The 25,628-nt window shown below is 50.2% G+C and overlaps 1 protein-coding gene across 3 annotated transcripts in view; it reads left to right on the top strand.

The window, feature by feature from the left end:
• Positions 1-17,139: 17,139 nt before the first annotated feature.
• Positions 17,140-25,628, top strand: part of CTXN1 (cortexin 1) — a 51,526-nt gene continuing 43,037 nt past the window's right edge. Inside the window, exon 1 of one of the 3 annotated variants that reach the window (XM_042886851.1) lies at positions 17,140-17,233. The gene's annotated coding sequence lies outside the window, so the exon portion shown is untranslated. Of the gene's footprint in view, positions 17,234-23,589; positions 23,752-25,628 lie in introns of those variants that run through there. The other 2 variants (XM_042886849.1, XM_042886852.1) reach the window with 2 other exon arrangements.

The following is a 25,628-nucleotide window of genomic DNA, read 5'->3' as shown; positions in this document are numbered from 1 at the left end:
TGGGGAGCATCACCATGGCTGCCAGGTTATGTCACTTTGGAGATGTTGGGCGCTAGTGTAAAAGAAATGAGAGAACTGCCACATACCCTGGAAAAGAGACATTGCACAAGATGTGTACATGACATCTCCCTCCTCCTTCAAATAGCCTGCAGAGCGCAGAGCTTTGGGGTCTGGCACATTAGCTTATCAAAGAAAGAGTTGGAAACTAAGTACAAGGGAAGAAGACAAACCTTCAAAGCAGCAGTATTCCTCTAGCTGTCAATGCCAGCTCCCTGAGATATACCTCAGCCACAGGTGCCAAGGGAATGACTCAGGAACATTTTCCCTCCTCAGTTCTGCTTGTTAGAGCCATGCAAACTGGGACAAGCGGCTAGGGAATAAGTCCTCACATCATGAGAGCCAGCCAGAGCACCAACCTTGACACTACTCACTGCTCAGAATCACATCCTTTTTTCTTTAGCCCAAAATCACATCCCTTGCTCCTCGCCTTGTGTCCCTTGTCTTTAATCTAGTCTGAGGACTTTTTTTTCTGTGAATATTGGACTCTTTCTTTCCTGAAAGATTCTCTCAGGACCTTGTTTTCTGCTTTCCTTGTGTGGCACATCCTTTACAGCATGGGTCCCTCCTGCATGGTCTAGGCTACTGCCACCACCGGTGCAGGAGAGTTTCCCAGCACATATCAGAATACACTTCTCCCTTAGCTTCACCCAGCTCTACACCATCTCTATGCTTCTCCCACTTCTGACCTGTGGTGAGCTCAGGGACCCTTGCTGACAGATGAGGATGCAGAAGGGCTGCAATCCCTTTTCCATCTCTCTCACATTGGTCTCCCACAGGGACTATCCAAGGCCTGGCTGGAGATGGCTTGTTGTGTGCACTACTGAACGGATGTGGCAGCAATGCTAAAAAAGGGGGCACATTTTCTTATGGCCTACTTTGCACGTTCAGTCATCCAGTAATGCAGGTAGATTTTCACCTCACTTATAGCCTTATGCCATCTGACGTCTTCGAAAATCTTCCTCCACCTCAGCCTTTTGATCACGCCCATTTCTAATGGTGCTCTGAGCAGTGCAAGATGCTTAATGACCTTACGGTTGGCTTCGACCCCAGTCAGATGCTGCTCTGGTTTGCCCACCACAATCAGATTCCAGACATGGAGTGAGGACACGGGCAGGGAGGACTTGTGCAGAGAGGTGCATGGGGAGCACCTCGTGACATTCTTTTGTTAACGAGCCAGGAGAGTGCAGACAGGGCATAAATTGGCCTGTGTGGTCTGGCAAATAAACATAAGGTTCACAGAGAAGTCTGATGCAAAATTGTTTGGGGTATGGGACCTGATCAGTGAAAAATCAGGTCTGGTGCCATTTGGGGGGGGGGGGGGAGGAATGGAATGCAACACTCTCTTGCAGGAAGCTGTAGTTAGAGGAGCTCCAATTAGCAAAGCCACTGATTATCATCCCAAACTCTCAGTGCTGAAAGCAAGAATCATGCAGTTACCATGATTATAGACACAGTCAATTGCAAATTGTAAGCAATTTGCAGCAGAGAATTTGCCTGGCTTTGTAATATGATGTGTATATTTACAGCACTGCATATAGCTGTACAGTCATTGCATGGCTTTAATAACATTCTTACAGCCAGGCAGGTGTTTTTTAACAACTCAACATGTATCTGCGCGTGCACAGATGTTCAGAATGCCATAACAACACTCCATGCTGGATACACACGGGATCATTGGCAGTGATGATCTCCCTCTCTTCAGCTAGGTCTCCTTTTCAGAAAGGATCTAACTTCACTTCTCTCATCAGCTTCTGCTGGATGGGTGAGTTCACAGTCTCATCACAAAGCCCAACCATGTGCTGCATGAATGTGACAGTTCAAATGTACAGGAACCTTTCCTCATTTTCTGTTCTTGTCAGAACTCTTTGCAGGATAATACATCAGTTTCTTGCCCACATAAGAATACATTTTACTCCAGATTCAAGGAATGAAGAAGTTAGAATAGAAATAGAAATAGAAATAGGAATGAAATGGAATTGAAATGAAATGAAATGGAATGAATAGAACAGAACAGAACGGAACGGAACGGAACGGAACGGAACGGAACGGAACAGAACAGAACAGAACAGAACAGAACAGAACAGAATAGAATAGAATAGAATAGAATAGAATAGAATAGAATAGAATAGAATAGAATAGAATAGAATAGAATAGAATAACTCAGTTGGAAGGGTCCTACAGCGATCATCAAGTCCAACTGCCAGATCACTTCCAGGCTAACCAAAAGTTAAAGCATGTTGATGAGGGTGTTGACCCACTGTCTCTGGCACACTGATGGGCACAGAACATCAACTGCCCCTGTTCCAGAGTCTGACCACCCTCACAATAAGAGATTTTTCCTGAAGTCCAGTCTGAACCTCCCCTGGTGCAGCCTTGTGTCATTCCCTCGTGCTCTATCCTCAGTCACCGGGGAGAAGAGATCAGGACTTCTGTCTCTGTGTCCCCACTTTGGGAAGTTGTAGGGAGCAATGAGGCTGCCTCTTGGCCTCCTTTTCTCCAAACTCAAATACTTAAGTGCCCTCAGCTCTCCTCAGAGAACATGCTTTCCATCCTCCCTTGAGATACTTTCAAGTACCTGAATACCCTTTTCAGATTGTGGAGCCAAGAACTGTATGGCATATTCAAGGTGAGACTGTACCAGGAGAATCATCTCTTCTGAATGGCCTTCTGTGCATCCCCAAATGCAGTTTGGCCCCTTGGCTGGCAGGGCACACTGCTGGCTCACGCTGATCCCGCTGCCAACCAGCACCCTTTCTGCTGAGCTGCTCTCCAGTCACTTGGCTCCCACCCTGTGACTCTATCTGCCATTACTCCATCCCAACTGCAGAACCCAACATTTTCTTTCTGAAACATCATGCCCTTGATGACTGCTCAGTGCTCTGATGTATCCAGATTGTTCTGCAGGGCTTCTCATCTCCCCAGAGAGTCAACACTACCTTGCAGTTTATTGCCATTGGCAGGCTTGCAGCGGATGAGTTCTACTCCTACATCCAGACTGTTGATAAAAATGTTGAACAGAACTTCACCTAGAACTGAGCCTTGGAAATCTCCTGAGTGACTGCTTGCCAGTAGCCCCATTCACTGTAACGCTTTGAGCTCTACCAATGAGCCAGTCCGTCACCCAGTGTAGCGTGAACCTGTTTATCTCACAGTTGGACAATTTGTCCAGAATGACCTTCGTCACTGTTTGCAGCCTTTCCTGCTCTGCTGCATCCAAATGGTCCAGAGAGATTGCCTGGCCTGCAATCCCCACCATCCCTGCAATACTGGCATGTCTTTCCTTTTCTGTCCAGCTTCTCTTATTGGAATTGTTTAACTTCATTTGAAAAAGGACAGCTCTGGTATCTGGTAGCTCTACCACTTACCTGTGCTCATGTTTGCAGGGCAATGACAGGAAAGAGGAATAGCTCCAAAAGGGCAATATATAAATATATCCAGTTGCTGGTGTCTCAGGCATACCTGCAGACTGTGGGAGATTGAGAACAGTGTTGTGGGACTCCACAACAGCTTCACAGCAGGTTACATTCACACCCTAATGAAGCAGGTTAAAATCAAGCAACAAGCTTTCCTTCCTCGCCCTATGAGCGATTTAGCAAATAGCTCTTCTTCCATGGTTCCACTGCAGGAAATATTGAAGAGAAACTCCCTTGAATTTGGCATGCAAGCTTTACATGAGGTGCTGAGAAAGTGGTCCCAGATGTGAAACCACTACTCCTCTGTCATGGCATACTCATGTGAGCATGCTGCTTTGATAGCTCCTCCACAGAGATGCTCACAGAGAGCAAGGAAACTCTCTGACAGCATGGAGCAGCACAGAGCAGCTTGCTATGGGCAGAGCATGCAGAGTGACCCTCTGTTAGCTGTGGCCTACGTGTTTTGCTGCTGCATTAATCTTTTCTCCAGGCCAGAGCTGAGCCTGTGGAAATGATGTTCCTTGATAGTCATGAGCATGTGAGTGCAAACTAGGAATGAGATGAGCAATGCAGCTGCCAAAGGTGCATCTGGCAACACAACATCCTTGCCCTGTAAGCCTCTCATTATTGGGCAGACTAGGATGTAAGAGACTGGGTAAAGTATGATTCCATCTGGCTTTTGTAGGTGTGTTACCTCTGCCTGTGTCCTGCGTGGGAGGGTCTGCTCCTCTAGCGTAAATGTGACTGCAGGTTACGTCTGGATTCATGTGTGGGCATCTGCTGGCCATCATCTACTTGCTGAGTTCAGTTCTGCATGCTCAGCTAAGGATGACATTAGTGCTAGTGCTAAACCACTGGTGCCATGAGCTCACAATGCAGCTTGCTCTATCTTGGATATGAAAGGGAGCTTCCTTATTCACACAACATTTTGTCTCCTAGGAATAAGCTATCACCCCTGTATGCTCCCGCTTGTCTCCTGGCCCTTCAGGAGATAGACTTTAAGATGCTTGAGCAGATCGTTTCAGGAGCAGTGTGTTGTGGTTGCACAGTGGATGGATGCCACATGTCCTGAGCTGGACCCACTGTTGCCTAGAGGAGGTCTCAGCATGGAATGGAAAGATCTCAGAGACCTGCAGTAGTAAGAAACAGGGATGCAGCAGAAGATAGTAGAGCAGGGCAGGGTGCAGGCCTAGCTCCCAGCGTGCCCACAGTGCTCAAGCTGCAGATCTTCTTGGTGCTATGTGACCATGCAGTGTATTTCCCACCTCTTGATCCCATCCTGCCTTTTGCTGCTCCAGTGAACTCAACTGGTTGCACTCTTGCTTTCCTGACTGGAATCTGGGAGCTGGGATTCCTGCCCTCCCCTTGTAGTCTTGCAATGATTTTCAGGATGGGCACTAAGACATCTTCTATCTCACAGTTTTGCACTCAGTAGTGTCAGCACTGGGTGTGAACTGGTCTATGGATGGCTATGAGACGTGGGCAGTGCGCACCATCAGCCTGCACCACTTTCCTGGGGTTGGCCTACACTGCACTCTGTACTTCTGCAGCCTCTGAAAGTCTGTGCAAATCCAGGATCGGGGGGGTGGCTCCGGGTGGAGGGATGGAGCACCCTGGGTTCGGTGGTAGTTTCAAGTAAATGAGTGGCTGTGACCTGCTGGAGTGGGAAGCCCCAGCTGTGCTTCGGAGCAACTCATTAGAATGCTAATGAGGCCTCTCAGACAGGGTGTTTCTCTGCTGCAGGAAGACGTGTCAGTGATGGATAATGCTGCGTTCCTGAACTTCCCTTCCCAGCTGCCTGCAGAGCAGCCTTGCCTCAGAGCGAGTACAGGATGGTCATCCCAGCTCCCAGCTCTCCTGAATCAAGGGGGGACTGCTGGGCCCAGTGAGTGGGGACAGGCCATGGAGGATTCTTTCCCATCACCCACCGACCCACTTTCCTTGTAAAAGCGGTGTTCTAAGTGTCCCCAGCAGTGCTGTTCACTGGGAGATGTTGCGCCCTGATTCCCTGAGATGGGGCAGCTTCAAGCTTTTCACTGCATTTCACTGCACCAGTATCAGTGGCCAGCAAGTGCCTGCCTTTTGCACTGCGAGGTTGCAAGCAAGGCTCTTTGTGCCTTGGGTGACGTCCATCTGAGTGCAGCAGACACATGCATCCCTTTATCACTGTCACTTTACAGTCTTACTCCACTAAGGGGACCAGAGGTATCATGTGCCCCTCGTGCTGCAACCCCTCACTGCTGGGTGTCCCACTTCAATACCATGTCTCCATGGCCAGCAAGCCCTCTCACCACCCCTTTCCAAGGGAAATATAAATAATGATGGTTAGACAATAATATATAAACTTTTCCCATCGTACCAGAGTTGGCTTCCTCTATTATGTAGCAGTTTTTTGTTCCAGAATCTTTCTGCATTTCCGGTTGATACAGTTTGATCCAATGACCTCCCTGCGTCTGCTTTAGACTCCTATAATCTATTTCCCTTTCAGATAATTCCTCCCTCTCTTGGCAGCACACTGCCTACAGCCAACATCTGACCGTAAGCTTTCATGAAAGAACATTGCAGCAGGCATCAGGACCAGTTTCTAGTGGGCTTGATTTTTAATTTTGTGCAGCCAGAATGAAATGTGAACCAGGATCTTCCTTTTTTAAAAAAAAAAAATTCCTTTTTCTTCTAAGGTTTTTCACAACCAGGGCTTGCAGGCCCTGAATACAAACCAATACGTTTAATATTGTACTCTTTAGGCAAAAATGGACATTTTCAACGATTCAACGATCAGCAGTGCTTTTCTACAGCTGACACCCAACTCAACAGATCTCAGTTTGACATGTCAGATCTCGTTCAGTAGTTGCACTTTCTAGAAAGACCACTTCTAAGTTGTGGTTACAGTAGCCCTGAAATAGAGAATAAATTGGATTCTTCATTAACAGTTCTATGCCAACCTCTTTGTAGGGATCAGAATGCACATACATGGGCAATGCTGTGTTTGCTCTTTGCCATCATTCTCTTTCATCTGTATTGCCTCTTTAAAGTGGGCTGTTTTCAGCTTCAGAATAGCTTTTTCCATTCCTGAAATCGATGCAATTCAGTTTTATGTCACCCTCCATCTAATTCACACAGTTAAGGTCTAGTTGGAATAACAGCTAAGGTCTAGTTGGAACAATTCCATGTGACTCTGTTTTCCTTCTTGTTCTTCATAGTCTAACTTTGGAGAAAGAGCATTAACTTGAGCACCAGAAGTATTGGTCTAATTCTTTAAGAATTATTCCATTTTTATGCAGTATAATTGCCCACGAACACAGGCATCCTTCTACCAACTCCAATTATTAAATCTTCTGAGACCCATCTGCTGCCACACCTCTCTGTAGGACATATTTTGCAAGTACCTTACACCCTCCTCCAATTTATTTCATTATATACCCTATTCATTCACAATGCCAGCCTGAAGATTATGCTCTGTACATGGTCAGTGGAAATCTACCTGGTCTGATAAAAAGAGAAGACACTGCCTCCCTGCTTGACACAATCAAGCCTGCAGTGTTATTCCATTTGCCTTCATGGTCTCATTTTCATTTCCTCTTCTGATCTTACGTTTGTGGTTCTGATTCAGCATCTCGTACTCTACTCTCAGACAAGATCGTCTCAGCTTTACATGGCAGCTTCCTTCTATCTATGTTTAAATCTATAATTTTTTCTCCACCAGTAATAACTGACTTGTTTTTCATCAATTAATCATCTACTAAGCACATCTGATGCCCCGATTAAGGTATTTAATTAATTTTGATATTAGTTAATTACCAGACCTTGATAGAAAATCTATCTCTTGACCCTCTGTGTTGTCCACTTTGCCTGTTCTCACCCTCACCAAGAGGCAAAGTATTTGTTTCTGCTTGATATTTTGAATATTTTGACAGTTTGAACATTTTTTGCTACTGCTGACTGGACAGCTCCAGTTTGCATCTCTGTGAATTTTTGTTGGTTTCAGATATTACTTGCTTCTACTAATGACTGATGGATTCTTCTGAGTAATGAGTGCAATGTCAGGGCTATGCTGGTGCTCAGAATAAGGTAAATATGTGCATTCACATGTAGTAGAATGCAGTCTTGAGAGGGGGGAGAGAGAGATATCTCCATCTATGTTTTCAGAGACCAACATACCCACCAACAGCCCAGCTTGTAGTACTGGGATGCTACTGGAGAGCCATAGAATCATAGAATCACCAAGGTTAGAAAAGATCTCAAAAATCATTCAGTCCAACCATCCACCTACTGCCAATATTTCCCTACTAAACCACGTCTCTCACTACCACATCTACGCATTTCTTGAACGCTCCAGGGATGGTGACTCTACCACTTCCCTGGGCAGCGCATTCCAGTGCCTGGCCACCCTTTAGGAGAAGAATTTCCTAATGTCCAATCCAAATCTCCAATTAGAGATTCCTCTAGTCCTATTGCTAGCTACACAGCAGAAGAGGCCGACAGCCACCTCACCATAACCTCCTGTCAGGTAGTTGTAGAGAGCAATAAGATCCCCCCTGAGCATCTTCTCCAGACTAAACCATTCAATTCCCTCAGCCGATCCTCATAAGCCTTGTGCTCCAGACCCCTCACCAGTTTCGTTGCCCTTCTCTGGACACACTGCAGGGCCTCAGTGTCTTTCTTGTAGTGAGGGGCCCAAAACTGAACACAGCACTCGATGTGCGGCCTCACCAGAGCTGAGTGCAGAGGGACAATCACCTCCTGCCCCTGCTGGCTGCGCTATTTTGATAGAAGCCAGTATGCCATTGGCCTTCTTAGCCACCTGGGCACACTGCTGGCTCAGGTTCAGCCTAGTTTTGAGCAACACCCCCAGGTCCATTTCTTCCACACAGTCTTCCAGCCACTCTGTCCCAAGTCTGTAGGATTGTCTGGGGTTGTTTTGTGGCCAAAGTGCAGGACCTGGCACTTGGTCTTGTTGAACTTCATCCCATTGGCCTCAGCCTGGTGATCAACCTGTCCAGATCCCTCTGTAGAGCCTTCCTTCCCCCAGGCAGATCAACACTTCCTCCCAGCTTGGTGTCACTTACTGAGGGTGCACTCAATGCCCTTATCACACACAGAATCACACACACAGAATTGTAGGGGTTGGAAGGGACCTCCAGAGATCATCGAGTCCAACCCCCTGCCAAAGCAGTTCCCTACAGCAGGTCGCACAGGTCGGCATCCAGGCAGGTCTTGAACATCTCCAGAGAAGGAGACTCCACCACCTCCCTGGGCAGCCTGTTCCAGTGCTCCGTCACCTCACTGTAAAGAAGTTCTTGCGCACATTGGTGCAGAACTTCCTATGCTGCAGTTTCCGGCCATTTCCCCTTGTCCTGTCTCCACTCACCACTGAAAACAGTCTGGCCTCGCCATTCTGCCCCCCACACCTCAGATACTTATAGACCTGGATCAGGTGCCCTCTCAGCCTTCTTTTCTCAAGGCTGAACAGACCCAGTTCACTCAGCCTTTCTCCATAGGAGAGATGCTCCAGGCCCTTCACCTTTTTTCTCCTAGTCATCAATAAAGATATTGAACAGAAAAGGCTCCAATACCGACCCTTGGAGAACACCACTTGTGACAGGTCAGCAGCTGGATGTAAATCCACTCACCATTACTCTCTGGGCCCGATCCTACAGCCAGTTCATTACCCAGCATGTTCCAGTACAGTTTGCTTAGACCAACAAACTGCAGAGATTTGCCTGGCTCAGGCTTGTCTTTGTCCTGTTCCATGACATTGCTCTTACCACACACTGCCCTTACAGTATTTGGATCACACTCAGTCTTCAGGCTCTGGTCCCACTTTGCTCGACTGGACAGTGCTCCTGGCCTGTTACCCTTGCGATTTGCTTCAGTCACCCACTCTTACGGTTCTTCTCTCTCAGGTCTTCCTGAGAGTAGAATTTGGGTCAGGTTACTCATGTGCTCAGCAGACAGGACAGCGTGGCCTCCGTCTCACCCACTGTATTCCAAACTTCACAACATCACTTCCCAAGAAAAATCCATTCCCAGCACTGTAGGAAGTTGAAGTAAGGACTGAAAGAGGAGAGGGCTACACAGAGAAGGGAGCAGTATTGGCTGTGCCAGTCTTGAATCTGTCTACGTGAAGGGAGCTCAGAAGCACAAGGCTTACCAGAACTCTCTGCAGACCACGTATCTCCTGTGTCTGTTGCTGCCAGTCCCCAATTGAAGTCTGCCCAGCACCATTAGCTCAGGCCATCTTGGCAGGAACTGTCTGCCTCAGTAATTTAATGAGCCCCCAGCTTAATGCATGGCAAATTCGGACATAAATAAAATAAAATGTATCGAAGTGGAGATTCTTTCCAATTACAATTCATTAGCAAGCTCTGAGCCACTGGCCTGACCACAATCAATAATCCTGGTTAGGGAAAAGCAATTTATAACCCTCCCTAGGGACCTCAGGGGGACGCAGGCCTGCCTCACTCCAGCATGATCTGAGCTGGGCCAGCATCCTGCGGGAGCCTTTCACATCCGTCCCACCTGTGAGGACCAGGATGTGTCCTTCTTCCCTGCCCTGCCCCCTTTCTGATGTAGGAATGTACCTGCTGTTGGGACCTTGGTGTTGCCTGAGATGGGTTGTCCGCAGTAGAACGTGAGGTCCTGACAGCTTAATGGGGTCCTACCCAGGCTGACCTTAAATACCTCTTGGGATGGGGCATCCACAGCCTGGGCAACCTGTTCCAGCACCTCACCACTCTCTCAGCAAAAAACTTCCACCTGACATCCAATCTAAATCGCTCTTCCCTTAGTTTAAAGCCATTCCCCCTTGTCTTATCACTGTCTACCCACGTAAAAAGCTAATTTCTCCTGTTTCTAAACTCACTTGAAATACTGGGAGGCCACAGTGAGGTCTCCCTGCAACCTTCTCTTTTCCAGGCTGAACAAGTCCATTCCCTTCAGTCTATCTTCATAGGAGAGGTGCTCCAGACCTTGCATCACCTTTGTGGCTCTCCTCTGGACTCTCTCCAACAGCTCCACATCTTTCCCATGTTGGGGGCCACAGATTTGGAGGCGGAATTCCAGCTGGGGCCCCATGAGGGCAGAGTAGAGGGAGACAATCCCCTCCCTCGCCCTGCTGGCCTCCCCTCTTCTGATGGGACCCAAGATATCACTGGTCTTCTGGGCTGCAAGTGCATCTTCCGTCCCTCCTGATCATCTCAATCACCTCAGGAGGTGCCAGATTAGAGCAGACAGATCGCAGGAGCCTGAGACAGCCCTTGGATTTAATATAGGAACTGTGGGGCTCAGCCCATACTGGGACATTCTGAGATGGAAAGTGAGCCAGCACTGAGGCCTGGCTGAAGCCTGCCCTGCTCTTTTGCTCTACCTGTTCTGGGCACACTGCCTATAAGGTTGGCAGCATACAGGGCAGCTGTGAGTACAGGAAAGAGCCTTACAGGACAGTGCATTGATTCAGTGTGGTGGATGCTGAGCACGAGGAGGAGTTCTCTGGACCATTAACAGCATTGTGCCAGCTCTCCTGGCTGCCCACAGGGTGCTGGGACTTTACAGGGTGCTTTACTGCCCAAAGTGCTGGGATGGATGCCTCCTGCTGGCTCCTGTCTCTCCTTCTTGCAGGCTCTCCCTCCCTTGAGGCTCTTTGCAGCAGCTTCAGTTCCCGCTGCGCTGTGGCTCAGACCCCCGGTGACCCTCTGAGCACATTACCCCCCAGATCCCTGCAGGGGATGGGAAGCTGTTCTGAGTTCAGTGAGATCAGTGAAATGGAGGAAACAGAACCAAGGCAACTTGCGTGTTGCCTGGTCAGGGAGAAACTGTTTAAATGAGGGAGGGCAGGGCCCTCCAGAGCAGTGTCTGTGTATGCCCCTTCCTGGGCTTTGCAAAGAGAATCTGGCATGGAACATCCTTCTCTCTGCAGTTGTTCTGTGCCTGTGAGAGCCCTCCAAGATCCTGCATCCTCCATCAGCGGTGAACTTGTGGGAGGTGACCAAGAGAAGGCAGAGATTTTACTGAGACAGAGCTCAGCTCCAAACCTTCAGCAGGTTTGCTGGAAGGGCTGTGATTCCTGGAAGTACCAGGAGTGAGGCCAGGAGGCATGGCACTCTGCACGTAGCCAGAATAGGCACCTTTTACAGATGATGCTGAAAGATGGTGGAGAAAACCTTGCTCTCAAATCTCTGAGATGCATGAGTAGATGCTGTGATGTGTCCCTGGTTTGGATTCAACAAAGACCAAGCAGATTCCAGTCTAAGCTCAGCTGTCCTTGGCACTGCTCAGATTCAGCTTGGCTCAAAGCAATTCTGGATTCGTTTTGGACTGGATTTATAGAGATTTTACAATAGTACTCAGGCTTAGCTCAGAGGGAAGGGGTAATTCAGACAGCTTGTTGTTGGTATTGTCCAGAACTAAGTTTCAGATTTTAGCAGTAATTAAATATAGGCACAAATTCCCTGGGAAGCAGTATCCAGGGTCTGAAGTGGATGACTTTTGACAACAGATCTGGTGGCCAGGCATGTGGTCAGTAGGTGCATGGCCCAAATGAGATGGAAGGTCTACACGATTTGCTTGTCCCTTCTGAATTGTAGACCATGAGACAGCCAATGTGTGGGGGAGTTCTTGAGAGCCTGAGGGAGAATGTCATGGCTTGCAGTCTCGGATCTTTTCATACAATGTGTTCTCATTTTGTTACTTCCATACCGGTGGGCTTTGCCCTGCTGCTCTGAGTCCTGTTGGGTTTGAGTTTAGGCAGCCAGCCCTCAGTCTTCCTACTGAAGAATTTCTTCAGTTGTTTCCAAGTGTTATGCTTGATTTTGATTAAATGACTTACCAGGATTAGTTCTTGAACGGGTCACCAGTTGCACCAATTGCTTTCTAGGTGCACTTTGGTCCTCTCTTCCTACAAACAGCATACATTTGGGATGCAGCCCACGCTGCCAGATGAAATTTGTCCTCTTTATGGCACAGGGGTGTTTTATTCCAGACTCTAGCATACAAAGTGTTCACAGCCAAATTACAGCTACAAGGAAAGTTCTGTGCCAGGAAACTTTGCTTATGGGAAGTTCATTAAAGGTGGAAATATTTTTAACAAAGTGTGTTCTATCCCTGAAAGGTACCCACCTCACTCAGATGCAGGCCCATAGAACCAACAGAAGGGTTCTCTGCTGTGCCATCTCCCAGGACACTCATGTCTTCTATGAGATGGGTTCATTTTAGCAGCAGATGTCTCCAGAATGATTTGTCTCCTTTATCAGATTGGCCAAAGTGCTGAGAGCTCTCCCTGAGTGCTGCTGGAGAGAGCAGCAGGAGGGACTTAATGGGGACTGTGTCTCTGTGACTATAAACTAAAACAAACAAGCAAAGAAACAAAATCCTTCTCAGAGGCAAATGCTTTGAGATGCTTTAAGAGCACTTTAAAAACCTCACGCCAAGGGGGAGGGAGGGGAAGCGCTGCTTTAAACACTTCTGTCTGAGAGGAAGCATAAGGGAAAAGAAACGGCTTCAGGTTGGACCCTGGGCTGTGTCCCGTGGATGTAAGGAGAGAGCTCCCAGGGACGAGGGGGCTGTAGAGGTGCTTGTGTTAAACCAGACAGCCTCTTAAACTGCGGAGTCACTGCTGTGACTCCAGCATGGCACCAGCAGAGAGCAAGCAGCACAACCGAGGCATGGAGCATCATTAAAAGCAGCAGCGCTACAATTGTCAGCTCTGAGTTATGATCTGGGCAGCGGCTGCAGATGCCATCAGCAATTTACTTTCCAGAGGGAAAGTGCTCAGCACTTACAAGCATCACCTCCACGTTGAGGTGTCTACAGGCAGATGCCCAAAGCCAAAAGCTCCCGACATCACGCTGAGCTCGGGATGTGGCCGAACATCCAGCATTGCTGCTCCACAACCAGCAAGCTCCCATGTGACTTTCTGTGCTGCTGGTTTTCAAACAGCTTTTGCTTGAGCAATGACTACGGATTGGTAGATGAATAAGACATTTTGATTCCTTTCCTTGATCCAAAGCTTGTATTTCTTCAGTATGCTTTCAGTTGCATGTTTTCTATAAGGCTTTTCACTGCAGTGCTTCTGATCCATAAGTGGGGTGATGTGGTGAGACTGGCATATATTTCGAAATAACACCCCAAAATACCACCATTTTTAAAATGCAAATAAATGCAGGAAGAAAAAAAACCGAAACCACTTTCTTAAAAGATCCTGAAACTGTTATTTTGGAAGAGGAATTCTCTCTCACAGAAACATTTGCTGTTGGAAAGGATGCAGGGCTACATTACAGCACCCTGAGGGGTTCCAAATGTAGGGAGGTGTGTAAGGATGCAGAGATAGGAGAAGCTCTGTGGTACATGTTTGGATGTCTCTGGGAACACGTGCTGAGCGCTTGCAGCAGTGGGTGGTACCTGTGTGTCCCTGCCAGGCCCCCCTCCCTCTGCGTGGGTAGGATGGTTTTCTTCTCCAAATGGCATTTATTCTCATCACTGCTGGTTTCTGTGTGGGTCTGCACTGAGCTTCTGAGCTCTGCTCTGATGGAGGATGAGCTCCTGCAGTATCTGTTGACACCACCACGTCTGATTTCCCTGGTAACATCGTACATACTCTGACACAGACTTCTGTAACCATAGATACACATAAGCAGTGCACAGCAACCTGCTCCGTGCTTTTCTCTTAGATGCCATCAGCATCTGCTTGGGCAGCTCCCAGAAATCTTTCAGCCCATAGAAATGGTAAATTGTATGGCTGAGGGAGAGCAGCCCCTTCCAGCACCGGGGAGCACAGGGCTGCACTCTGACGTTGAGCTTTCCACCGCATTTGAAGCACAGGCCCCATCTGGACAACGGGTACCTCTTCACACTGCATGGCAATCCCAGAATGAACTTCTGAGCCGTGTTCCACTTTGGCAGCTGAGCAGCTCTGCTCTTACCTCTGGGCAAATGTGCTTCCAGGATGGGACGAGGGGCAGGGGAAGAAGACAACTGGTGGAAGTGCTGCTGCACTACACGTGGGCCTTGAGAAGCTGCTGCAAAGTGCCCTCTGTGACTTGACAGGGAGATACTGCAGCGTGTCTCAAAGGCTGTGCCAAAGCACCTCCATTCAGCTCAATCAATCCCCTAAGGGCTTTGCGGGGTTTTCTAAACAACAGGGTTCCTCTCGTTCCTCTCAGCACTGGGGACAGAGATAAAGGATCCACAGATCCCAGAAGGGGATTGCCTTGAATACAGCATGTACTGAAATACGCTCTCAGGATAAGAACCAGCATGGACCTGTGGAAGTGGGAATCCTGTTGCAGCCACAGCTTGTTCTGGTCCTGGCAAGTGCTCCAGGGACAGAGCTCAGTTGGCCCCAGAGCTCGTGAGGAGCAAGGGCAGCCGTTGAAGATGCCAGGAGCAGTGCCACATGGCTCTGGCAGTGGGCAGGGGATGTGGGTCCTGCTTGGGCTGTCCTCCAGTGATATTATTCCCCTGCACCTCCTCCCAGCCCCTGCAGTGACTGGGGATGCTGGAGGAACTGGAGGAGGAGAGCAGGGCATGACTTAGTCTAAATGTATTATTATCATTCCTGACTCTAACTTCCCCAGCCTCTACACCAGCTTGTTGTAGTGCAGCTGTGTCACTTTGAGATCACTTGTTTTGAAGGCAGACCCCGGGGCTGCAGCTGCAACCTGTCCTGTGACCCACATAGGGGAGATGCCCTGTGCCAGAGCCCCTCACTGCCCACACTGTGCCCTCAAAGGGAGCTGGGAGGGCACCCAGGCATTGAGGTAGAGGAGAGAGTGCCTTTGGTTTCATTCTGGTGTTAGAAGGGTTTGAATTTCATCCATCATGGTTCATCTGTGCTTGTCCCACAGTTCCCCCAAGCCTGGTTGGCCACGGCCTGGGTAACACACATATGTATGCACAGGTCCAGCATCCAGTGTGCTCAATGCACCTGGAGGAACAAAATGCTGAGAGAAAAAGGACCTTGCAGGGAGCTGTCTGTGCTAACACCAGACATATCTGAAGAATATTGCACAGAGAATGGCTGTCACAGCATTCAGCCTCTCAGCACTCAGTGCCACACGGACACCCCATGTGCACCCAGAGCCAAAATCCCTGGGGAAAGGAGCAGGAAGGAGGGAGCACGGGTGAGTCCAACATGGCTGAATGCTCAACTGGATGCTGTGGCTGCATGTCCCACTATGGGGAGTGTTAGAAGAAACTTGAGTGTGTGGGGCAGGCAGCACTTTTTTGGCCACAGCCCTGGAGCATGAGCACCCCCAAAAGTTGTGCCGACCCCCACCATGCCCAGCACAGCTTTGAATGCCCCTCTAATACCTTTATGACCATCTATATCTATTCTGTACTTTTGCAGAAGACAAAAGTCTGAGTGACACAACCCAGCTGCCAGGACAGGAGACAGGAAGAGGCACAGGAGACCTTAGAGCTCAAAGACCCATTAGGCTGAATCTGAGAAGAGAGCGGTGGTGGGGAGCACGGTCATCTCCTCTGTGTTTTGCTCTTGGGATTGCATGTAAAGCCAATGTTGGTGCATTGGTCAGGAGTGCAAGGAGGGGTAAATCCAGGCAGGGAGTGGCTGTGGTGTAACTGTGCTTTGACTGCTGGGATGGTCTGATGGTGTGCTGGAAACACTTAGCTTGAGGGGACTGCCTGCACTCCAGCCTCTCTTGTCCTTAGTGCTGGCCCTGACATTTCTCTGGAGGCGGCCCAGCTTTGTTAATCTTTGAGAGCAAAACCTGCTCCCAGCTGAGCACAAGCAGCAGCAGTGCTACATCTGGTAGGGATCTTCTGGCTGAGAAATCCTGGGGGGTCTCAGCCTGGATGATGTGCTTTAGGGCTGTGTCCCTTTCCCCAGCATCCACTGGGCTGTGCTTCCTCCCCTCTCCCTCTGCTGCCCGCAGATGCCCCCCATCCTCCCTGCTCAGACCTGTGGTAGCCACCTCAGCTGCTGTGGTCCCAGCGGATACTCTGGTGCTTCTGGGACGCTCCTCGGTGGTTGCTACGCACCTTTGCACAGTCACTCATCCCCACGTGTCCGCGTTCTCTGGTGCCCTCCTGCACCCCCCGTATCCCATTGCATCTCCAAAACACGCTGCACCTCTGCACCCTCACATCCCCACAGCGCTGCGTCCCTATTACTCCTAAAGCTTTTCCTGGCCCCCCGCGTCCTCGCTGTCGCTCCCCGCGGCGCCGTGACCCCACAGCACCACACGCACAGGCATCAGCCGATCCCCTTTCCTTTCCACAGCACCCCCGTGGCACCCACCACTCCTCCCCGCAGCCCCGAGGTCCTCCTGCAGCACCACACCCACTGCGTCCCCCCACTGCCCTGCGGCTCCGCAGCTCCCCGAAGGGGTTCGCATTCCCCCGCATTCCCCCCACCCCCCTACAAACCCGCGCACACACACACTCCCCCCGCACGGCAGCACATTCCCCCGCATTCCCCACAACCACCGCATCCCTCCGGCCCCGCGGGAGCACCGCACCGCCGCGCCCAACGCACGCCCCCCGCATCCCCACGTTATCACCTCCCGCCCACTCCGCACCCCAGCATCATCCACCCCCTCCCGCCTCCCCCCCCCCCCCCCCCCCCCCCCCCCCCCGAAGCCCAATCAGGGCGGGTTGGACGAATTCAAACCCCGGCCCCGCAAAGCGCCGGCGGCGGTTCTGCTGCGCTCCATCAGCCGGGAAGGCTGCGGAACGGGGCCGATCCGGATGGGCTCGGAGAGCCGCGGGGCGGGCGCGGCCCTCTCCTGCCGCCCGGAGCGCAGGTGAGCCGGGTGGGGGGCGGGGGGGCACAGCGGGCACCGCGCCGGGAAGGTGTGGGGATGCTGCCGGGAAAGTTTAGTCGCGGTGCCACCGAAACCGGAGATGCTCACCCGGCCGGGATGCTCCGGGCACCGCCCGCCGGAGGCTGCGACGCGTAGGGAGAGCCCACCGCCCCACCGCCCCACCGCCCCCCATCCCCCCAGTCTCCGTCTCTGTCCCGAGCCGCTCCCCCGGTGCGGCTGCATCGCCCGCGGTGCGCCCTGCGGAGTGGTGGGGCGTCTCCTGAGCGGCAGCGCAGCTGGGATCTGAGGGTCCGGAGCTCGAAATGAGGCTGGGAAGAAATACCACCGCTACGCCAGAACGTCGGGCTGGGGTGATGGGGGGGATCTTACTTTTTCTTGGGGGGAAAAACAGGGAATTTCTGCGGCTGCTGCAAAACTGCTGGTTGTGGAGTTCTTGCAGCAGGGTGCAATGGGGCGTCTGCAAAAGAACCCTTTGCGTTGAAGGTCTTCAGAGAATACCCACCCTGCGGGTCTGGAGTGCTGGTGTGCATCAGAGAAACTTTGAATTCAATTAAGTTGATTTCTGCCTTCCGGAGCTGTGGGTCTGTTCAGAGAACTGCACCAAGCCTTGGGAGAAAGGAGCAAAGCAGGAAGGAGCTGTGAAATTTCAATCTCAGCCCCCATAGGAAGAGTTGGAGCTGCAGGAACTCTCCTTGCGATGCTGGGAGTGCCAGTGAGCCCTGCCCATGGCAGAGGAGATCCAGCTCTTCCAAACCCTGGGAAGACAGTGATGAGACTGCTTGGAGCAAGCAGTTTTTGGTGCAGAGCCCTTTGTTAAATATAATGGTAAAAGCTGTTGTTGGCAGGGTCAGGTACGCATTTGATAGTATCTATAGGACTCCCAGCTTTACCTCCCCGACATTCCCATCTCTCTTCTGCTTTCTCCCAGCTATTGCAATTTGCCGTAAATCATCCCCAAAGTAAAGAAGGTAAAATCCTTAGGATGGCAGGGTCCTCTTGTCTGCAGTACAGGGGGAAGTGTGACTCCAGTTCTGCCTGGTGGACAAGCCTCATTCGATGCACTGCAAATGCCTCAGCACCCCAAGCTCAGGGAGTGGGACTGCAACAAGGTACAAAGCTTTGCCCTCTGGTTGCTTTGCCCTATTGGATCCTGGTCAGTTTGGGGCACAGATCATGAGCTGAGCAGAACCACTGCATGCAGTGGAGATTTGTCCCTGGGGTGCTCAATTTGCAGCTAGGCAGAGCAGGCAGTCTGGGAGCGTTCCTTGGTGATGATATCACTCAGAATGTGCCAGCCCCGGTTTTGCAGCTGGGAGAAGGCAGAGTTGCAAACATCCTGGTTCACCTCACGTGTGGTTCTTGCTGTGCCTCTGTAGGGCAGGTGGAGGGGGTGGCAGGAAAAGTGTGTGCAGTCTTGGCTGCCTCCAGTTTGTCTGGGCAGGTGGGCTGGGTGGCAGTGGGCTCTGTCTCATGCTGTGACATGCTTCTAAGAATCCAGCACCAGCTTGGTCCTTGCTGGCACTAAATACCCAAATCTTCAGGGCAAGACGGCTCTCTTCCCTGAAGCCCAGGGAACCCTTGGTGAGCTTCTGCAGGACATGTTCTCAGGAGCACTTGCCATGGCTCTGCTTCCAGGAGAGGAAGGGGCACTGTGCATTAACCCTGCAGAACATAAGAAAGGCGTGGGCACAATGGCAGCGTGCTGCTCCCCCTGGAAAGGACTCAGCACTGCTCCGTGAATGCGGAACCCCCGCGGCTCTGTTTGCCTGCCAACCTGCTCTCCGTGCTGGGAGAGGCCAGCTGGTCCCAGCAGTGTGCCACCCACCTGTTGAAGGCAGCACTGGCAGAGAACAAGGCATCGCTGCCTTCCTCACCGTGCTGCTAACAGAGAAATGTGCTCTTTTCCTAGAGCTTGGTAAACTCTGCTGCTCTGCCTGCAGCCTTACAGGGGCAGCTCTCCCACTCCTCACCGGGGGTGGAGTGACATCAGTGACCAGCACTCCTTGGTGATCATGGAGAGGATGGGGCTGCAGCAATGACAAGCTGTGGGTGGATGCTGCAAGGCCAGAGGGCTGCAGCAGCAGGCCTGTTTCCTTGGCAGTGTGGTTTGCTCATGGAAGCTGACATGGGCGACAGAAGCCGGTGGCATCCTCTGGCTCCTGGCTATGAACTGCCTCATATTGTGAAATGTCAGTAGATCCCAAGCTGGTGTGTTTTCTGAACAGCTGCTCCTATGGAGAAAACACTTTTGGGCTGTCAGGCGCCTGGGAGTTGCTCTGATTTCACAGCAAATATTGCCTACAAAGTAAAATCAGAATCTAATATTCTGAAGGGGAACTTAATGGCCATTAGGCTGCTGCTTTCCTGCTCTCAGTGCAGATCTGCACCACTTAACTGAAGGATTAAAGACATCGAGACAAATGAAGAAGGCTGCCAAATGGGTGTAGGGTGGCATGGGGCTGGCTGCTCCAGGGCACAGGGCCAGGCAATGGGGCAGGAGGAGCAGGGAGCAGAGGAGGCTGCTGAGACCATTGGCAGCAGCACATGTACCCACTGTCTGCCAGGACAGAGCTGCAGTGACCTGCACTTGTAACCTGGGCATGAAATGGTCCCATCTCCAGGGGTCAGCATCCCTGAGTTCCCCAGCCCTGGGCCTGCTCTCAGCAGAGCTCTGCCTGTGGGTCTCAAGCCTGCTGACCGTTTTGCATCCCAGACCTGCTGCTCAGCATTGCCCCAAGACCTTTTGATTGCACTGTTGAGATCAGCAGACCAAATGTGGGGGCAGGAGTCATGATCTGCACGGGCCACGCTGCCCCACAAATTTGCTGTTCTCCCTATGGCCCTGTGCTCTCTGCCTGTTTTCTCCAGCAGCATCCTGTAGATAGAAGTGGCCAGCAGCACCTCACACTCCCCACCAAGCCCATAGGTGCACTCCTTCCACTGGGGATGATGGGCAGCCCATCCCTGCACATCTCTATGTCTCTGGGTTGCCAGCCCTGTGAAGCCGGCTGCTCGCTGGCTGAGAGGTGCAGGCCTTGTGCTTTTGCTGCAGCAAACACCCAGCCAGCAGGGCTGCAGAGCTGAGCCTGCACCTTTTCTTATCCATTTAATTAGGAAGGGACAGTGGCCATTCCTGAAGCAGACTTTGACATCCAACGCAGCACTCGCTGCAACCAAGCAGTCTGAGCTCAAAGCTGGTGGGGATCCTCCAGGGGTGCTGCTGATGTGAGGCTCTGGTGTGATCCAGACCCAGAGCACCTCTATGGGTAATGTGTGATGCTTTCTCCCAAACTGCTGCATTGGTGATCACATCAGTGATGGATCTGGCTTCTCTGAGGTCTGTCTAGAAGACAACTGGATGCACCTTGAGCATCCCAAGGTGGGGGGCTGCCCTCCAGCACAGATTTTATTGTGTGGAGAGGAGAAGAAGTTTCAAGAGTAAAAAAGATCATCAAATGTTTGGTATATTTGCAACTCCGTTTTCAGCCAGTGTAAATCCATTATTTGTGAGTTGTCAAATGGAGTATATAGAGTTGCAAACAGACATTCAAGTCAAAGGAAAATTTGACCATGTCTCCTCGTTAGAACTCTATAAATCTCTCTCTTACCAGAGAAATATCCCTCCCTTCACAGTCACATTGTGCTCATGCCGTCGCTTTCTGGCAGTACGTACATCTGTGAACAACTGCTGTCAAGGATGAAACACAGGAAGAGCAAAATGTCGTAAAAAATGTGACAACCACCTTGAGCTCACTGAGAACTGCAGCCACTGCACTGAACCACACTGATGAGTTAGTTTCACAAAAACAGTGCTACACATCCCACCAGTATTATGTTTTTGTTGTTCTCTCTCTTTTTTTTAATGTTTTAATAAAAAATATTGACTGTTATACAATATTAGCAGGGCTGGTCCAAAAGTAATGCCTCCTATTTTATGATGTTGGCCTATTCTCAATGCACCTCACTGTCCACTCATCTATCAAACAGTTTCTGAGCTTACATGTGAGGATTTATGGGAGACAGCATCATGAGCTTTGCTGAACAAAGACAACATCCTCTGCTCTCCTCTCATCTATCCAGCCAGTCATTCTGCCATAGAAGGTTACCAGATTGGTTAAGCATGATTTCCCCTTGGTGAAACCATGTTGACTGCCCCGATCAACTTACTGTCCTCCACATGCTTAGAAATGGCCTCTGGGATGAGTTATTCCATCACCTTTCCTGGGTTGGAGGTGAGGCTGACAGCTCTACAGTTTCCTGGGTCCTCCTTTTTGCCCTCTTTGAAGACTGGAGTGACACTGGCCTTCTTTCAGTCCTCAGGCACCACTCCTGTCCTTCATGGCTTCTGAAAGATGATGCCAGTAACATCCACCAATTCCCCCAGTACTCACGGGTGCATCCCATCAGGGCCCATGGACCCATGGGAATGAAGTCTGCACAAATGATTCCTAACCCGAGCCTCTTTCATCAAGGGAAAGTCTTCCTGTTTTGGGACGTTCTGGGCTCCAGGGTCTGCAGTTCCAGTGGGTTGGTCACAGAAGTGAAGGCTGCAGTAAAGAACGCACTCAGTAACTCTGCTTTCTCACCAGGGCTCCTTCCCTGTTCACTATCAGGTTAACATTTTTGCTAGTCGTCCTTTTGCTCCTGATATATTCGAAGAAGCCTTTCCTGTCTTTTATACCCTTTGTCAGATTAAATTCCAAATGGGCCTTAGCCTTTCTCATTGCATCCCTGCATACTCTGATGATAACTCCGTATTCCTCCCGCATGGCTTGTCCTCTTTTCTACATTCTGTACATTTCTTTATTCTGAGGTTTCTCATTGTTCTCATTGTTGCCCCAGCCCAACTAAAACTCCCTAATACCAGTGTAGTATTAAGAAGCAGGCATTACTGTTATTACAGTGCTGGTGCATTTCCACCTATCGTGTACCATGATGGAACAAAGGTTCATCCTTTATGTACATTTGGGTAGACATTGCAAAATTCTGCCTGTTTGGTGAGAGATCTGCAGTTGCCTTGAGATCTCAGCCTCACCTCTCCCACTCATCCATATTTGGTCAGGTAACAGTAGGGCTAACGTCCTTCCAGCCCTTTCTGCAGGCTGAGAAGGTGTGCTAATTGCTACATCTTTCTCCTTCCCAAAAGACAAGACCAGTCACACCAACAACATCATGATCTCCTTGCTCAGTCATGCAGGTCTCTTGCCTCCTTTGTTAGAGTTCTTACTAGTACAAATGACTCTGAGCCCAGACGATGAGATACTGGATTCCTCTTCCTTCTAGGAGCTGATTCCATGAGATTCCTACCAGCAGGTTTCTGAAGAGGCCAAAGTTAGCTCTCCTGAAGGCCATGGTTGTGTTTGTTGTTGTAGCTTTGCATCCTCCCTGTAAGGTCCTGAACTCCACCATCTCATGTTTGCTGCAGTCAAGGCTACCCTCAGCTTTCACTCCAAACACCTCTTCATTATTTGTTAGCACAAGGTCCAGCAACATGCCTCTCCTTGTTGGCTCCTCTACCACCTGTGTCAAAGTTACCAGTCCTCTGCAATAACCTCTTGGACTGCTGGTGCCTGGCTGTGAAATCTTTCCAGCTGATATCAGGTGGTTGAAGTCCCCCATGAGAACACGGCCTGTGATCATGGGCTACTTCCATCTGACTGTAGAATGCCTCATCATCTTCCTCATCTTCATCAAGTTGTCTGTGCACTCACAACCCCTGGTAGCCTGCCTTTAATTCTTACTCATAATCTCTGGATTTGCCCTTCAGCCACCCCAAGGCAGAGCGCAACACATTCCAGTTGTCCATTGGCACCCATGGAGCCGTGGATATCGATGGCCTGTCAGGTCCTTATTTGCCAGCTCTTTCCCTTCCTGTCCTGGCAGGGGTTAGTGCTGCCTGCCAGCAGCTACAGAGTCTCTGTGCTCCTGACCCCAATGCAGAACCGTGTTTGAGGAGGATTTTGATCATTAAACCAGTGTATTTGGGAGCATATTTAGCTGTTCCTTGAATGGACTGGTGTAACTAAAGCTGTACCCAGTTCATGTGGCTATTTAAGAGCAAAAGGGGTTTAAGCAGAGAGCACTGTGTCCACAGGAGACCAATCATTTGAGTCCACAGAAAGGAACAAACAACTCCAGGGAGCTCTAAAATAGGCAGAGCATTATTTACTGGACTCTTTCAGCCTTATTTAGGCTCTATAGCGCTGAATGCCTCTGAGCTAGCAGTCTGTAGAGCAAAAAAATCTGTTCTTGTCCCACATTCCAAAGGTATCACAACTCACATGTGATCTCTGGGAGACTGGACATGCTTTGGGGATGGTATAGTGTTGGTCTGTGTGTTCTGTCTTGCTTTCCAGCATAGTGTGCAATGATGTGAGTGCAATGAGCTTGCTGCAACTTCACCTACTTTTCTGTACCTCTAGGTGAGGCCTGAGGGCAAACGATATCCAGTCTGGGTCTTCAGAGTCTGGTCTCTGAAGATTCTTCTCCACCTTTGGGTATGATGAGTTTTTTGATGAACTTGGCTAGCTCTAGGCCTGCATTGCTAGTTCTGTCCATTCTTTGCTGCAGGGGTTCTGAATGTGTGAGGCAACAAGGCAGCATGACAGCTCTGGGTGTGCAGCCACGAGCTGACCTTGTTCTGCTTGTTCTGCCCATCACTGGTGTCAGCAGTCCCCATAGCCCTACTGAAGCCCAGAGGCTCAGAGACAGTGCTGCTCACAGTCACTGCAACCCAAGTTTCCATTACCCATATATTCAGTATAACTTGCTGTAGCCTAAAAAGGGAAGCCTGAGAAAAGGGGCAGGAGTTCAGGCTGTAGTGAAGCTGATGAGCAGATGGCCATCTTCAGTCTTCTCTTAAAAGATGGTGTGATCTGGGGCAGCCTGCATAATGGATGGACTGATGCCATGGTGCTGTAGTGGGGACAGCACAGAGGTACCAGGAACCCTTGGAATGGAAGGTAATAAAGGGCTGGTGAGGCTCCAGATTTGCTGCCTTTTAGCAGCCTCAAGGCCTTTGCACCCTTTGGGTATGTTGTGCCCTCATCTTCTCTCCCTAGGCTTTTGTGTGGGCATCAGCAGAGAAATGTTCCCCTATGCTAAGACAAATACTGAATTTGCACCACCAAGCAGAGCAGTTAGCCTATTCTCTCTTTTGGGAGGAGGGAAGGGTCAGCAGGCACTGACATCAGTCAAAGCTACTCTGAATGCCCTCCTGCTGGTTTTGTACGGGGCAGGACATAAGCAATGGGATCTGTGGATCTCGGGGATGGAGATACCAGCACTCGTGTCATGCTCCTTCTGGGCGTGTGCAGTGCTGATGTCCTCACATTCAGACTCCGCAGTGAGAAGCTGGAGCAGCTTCTAGTCAAAGCACTAGCTGGGGAGGCATGAGCTGGTTTTAGCCTGGAGAATGGAGTTACTGGCCTTGGGTTGGGGCTAGATGACTAGACTAGTGCTGTTATAGCACCCGTGTCTTTTCTCCATGGGCTTTTTATGTGTCTTGACTGACAGCTGGCAGCACCAGCCGTTGGCTAACTGTCTGATATGGGCTGATATGGGCTGATATGCCGCTGCCTGTGCTGCATCTCACCCAGGAAGTGTGGTGTCACATGCAGCTCAGCACTAGCTCCAGGGTCTGTTCAGCACTTGCACTCACACATCAGTACAGCATACAGGTCCTTGTGCTCTGCTTTACAGAGCCTAGTAGCAGAGGATAGAGCTGTCAGCAGCAGTTGCTGCCCAGGATCCTATATGTATATTGGCAGGTGCCATGCAAACCCATCTTAGAGTGGAAGAAAGGTGAATGAAACTTCAGCTCCTACATTCAGGCTTGAGCCTCAAGCAGCACAGCTCAGTTGAGTTTCACTGGCTTCAGGTGAACTGGGCAGATTCATGGAGAAAAAATACTCCTGACTGCTGGACCTTCTGGGGTGGGCAGACCCTCTGCTCAGCTGCAGGGAGCTTTGCTCTGTCCTTGTGGTATGGAGAGGGCTGCAGCTTCCCTTTCCCAGCTGTGCTGTAAAACCAGGCTGCAAAAACACAGCTGACACCTGCGAGGCTGGAAGGAAGCTGCATCAGATTGGCCTCGTTTCCCATCCCAGCTCCCAGAGAGACCCCATGGGCAACAGAGAGTGTGAGTATTGAGGGAGATGGGGGTTATAGTGTGATCGTGTGGCAAGGGTCAAACATAAGAAGTGTAGCTCTCAAAATTCTGGGATAAGCTTAAAAATCTTTCTGCCTACAGAAGCAATCCAAGATGCTGGGATCATGCATGACCCAGCCATGACTCTCTACTTTTACAGTAATAATAGCAATGATAACATAGTAATAAATTTGAATCAGGGGCTGATACTAAAGTATTACCGTTATA

This window comes from Lagopus leucura, unplaced genomic scaffold (genome assembly GCF_019238085.1).
Source record: "Lagopus leucura isolate 7727_CA_CO unplaced genomic scaffold, USGS_WTPT01 Super-Scaffold_100064, whole genome shotgun sequence".
Classification (NCBI taxonomy): Eukaryota; Metazoa; Chordata; class Aves; order Galliformes; family Phasianidae; genus Lagopus; species Lagopus leucura.
This window is presented reverse-complemented; position numbering and strand designations above follow the sequence as displayed.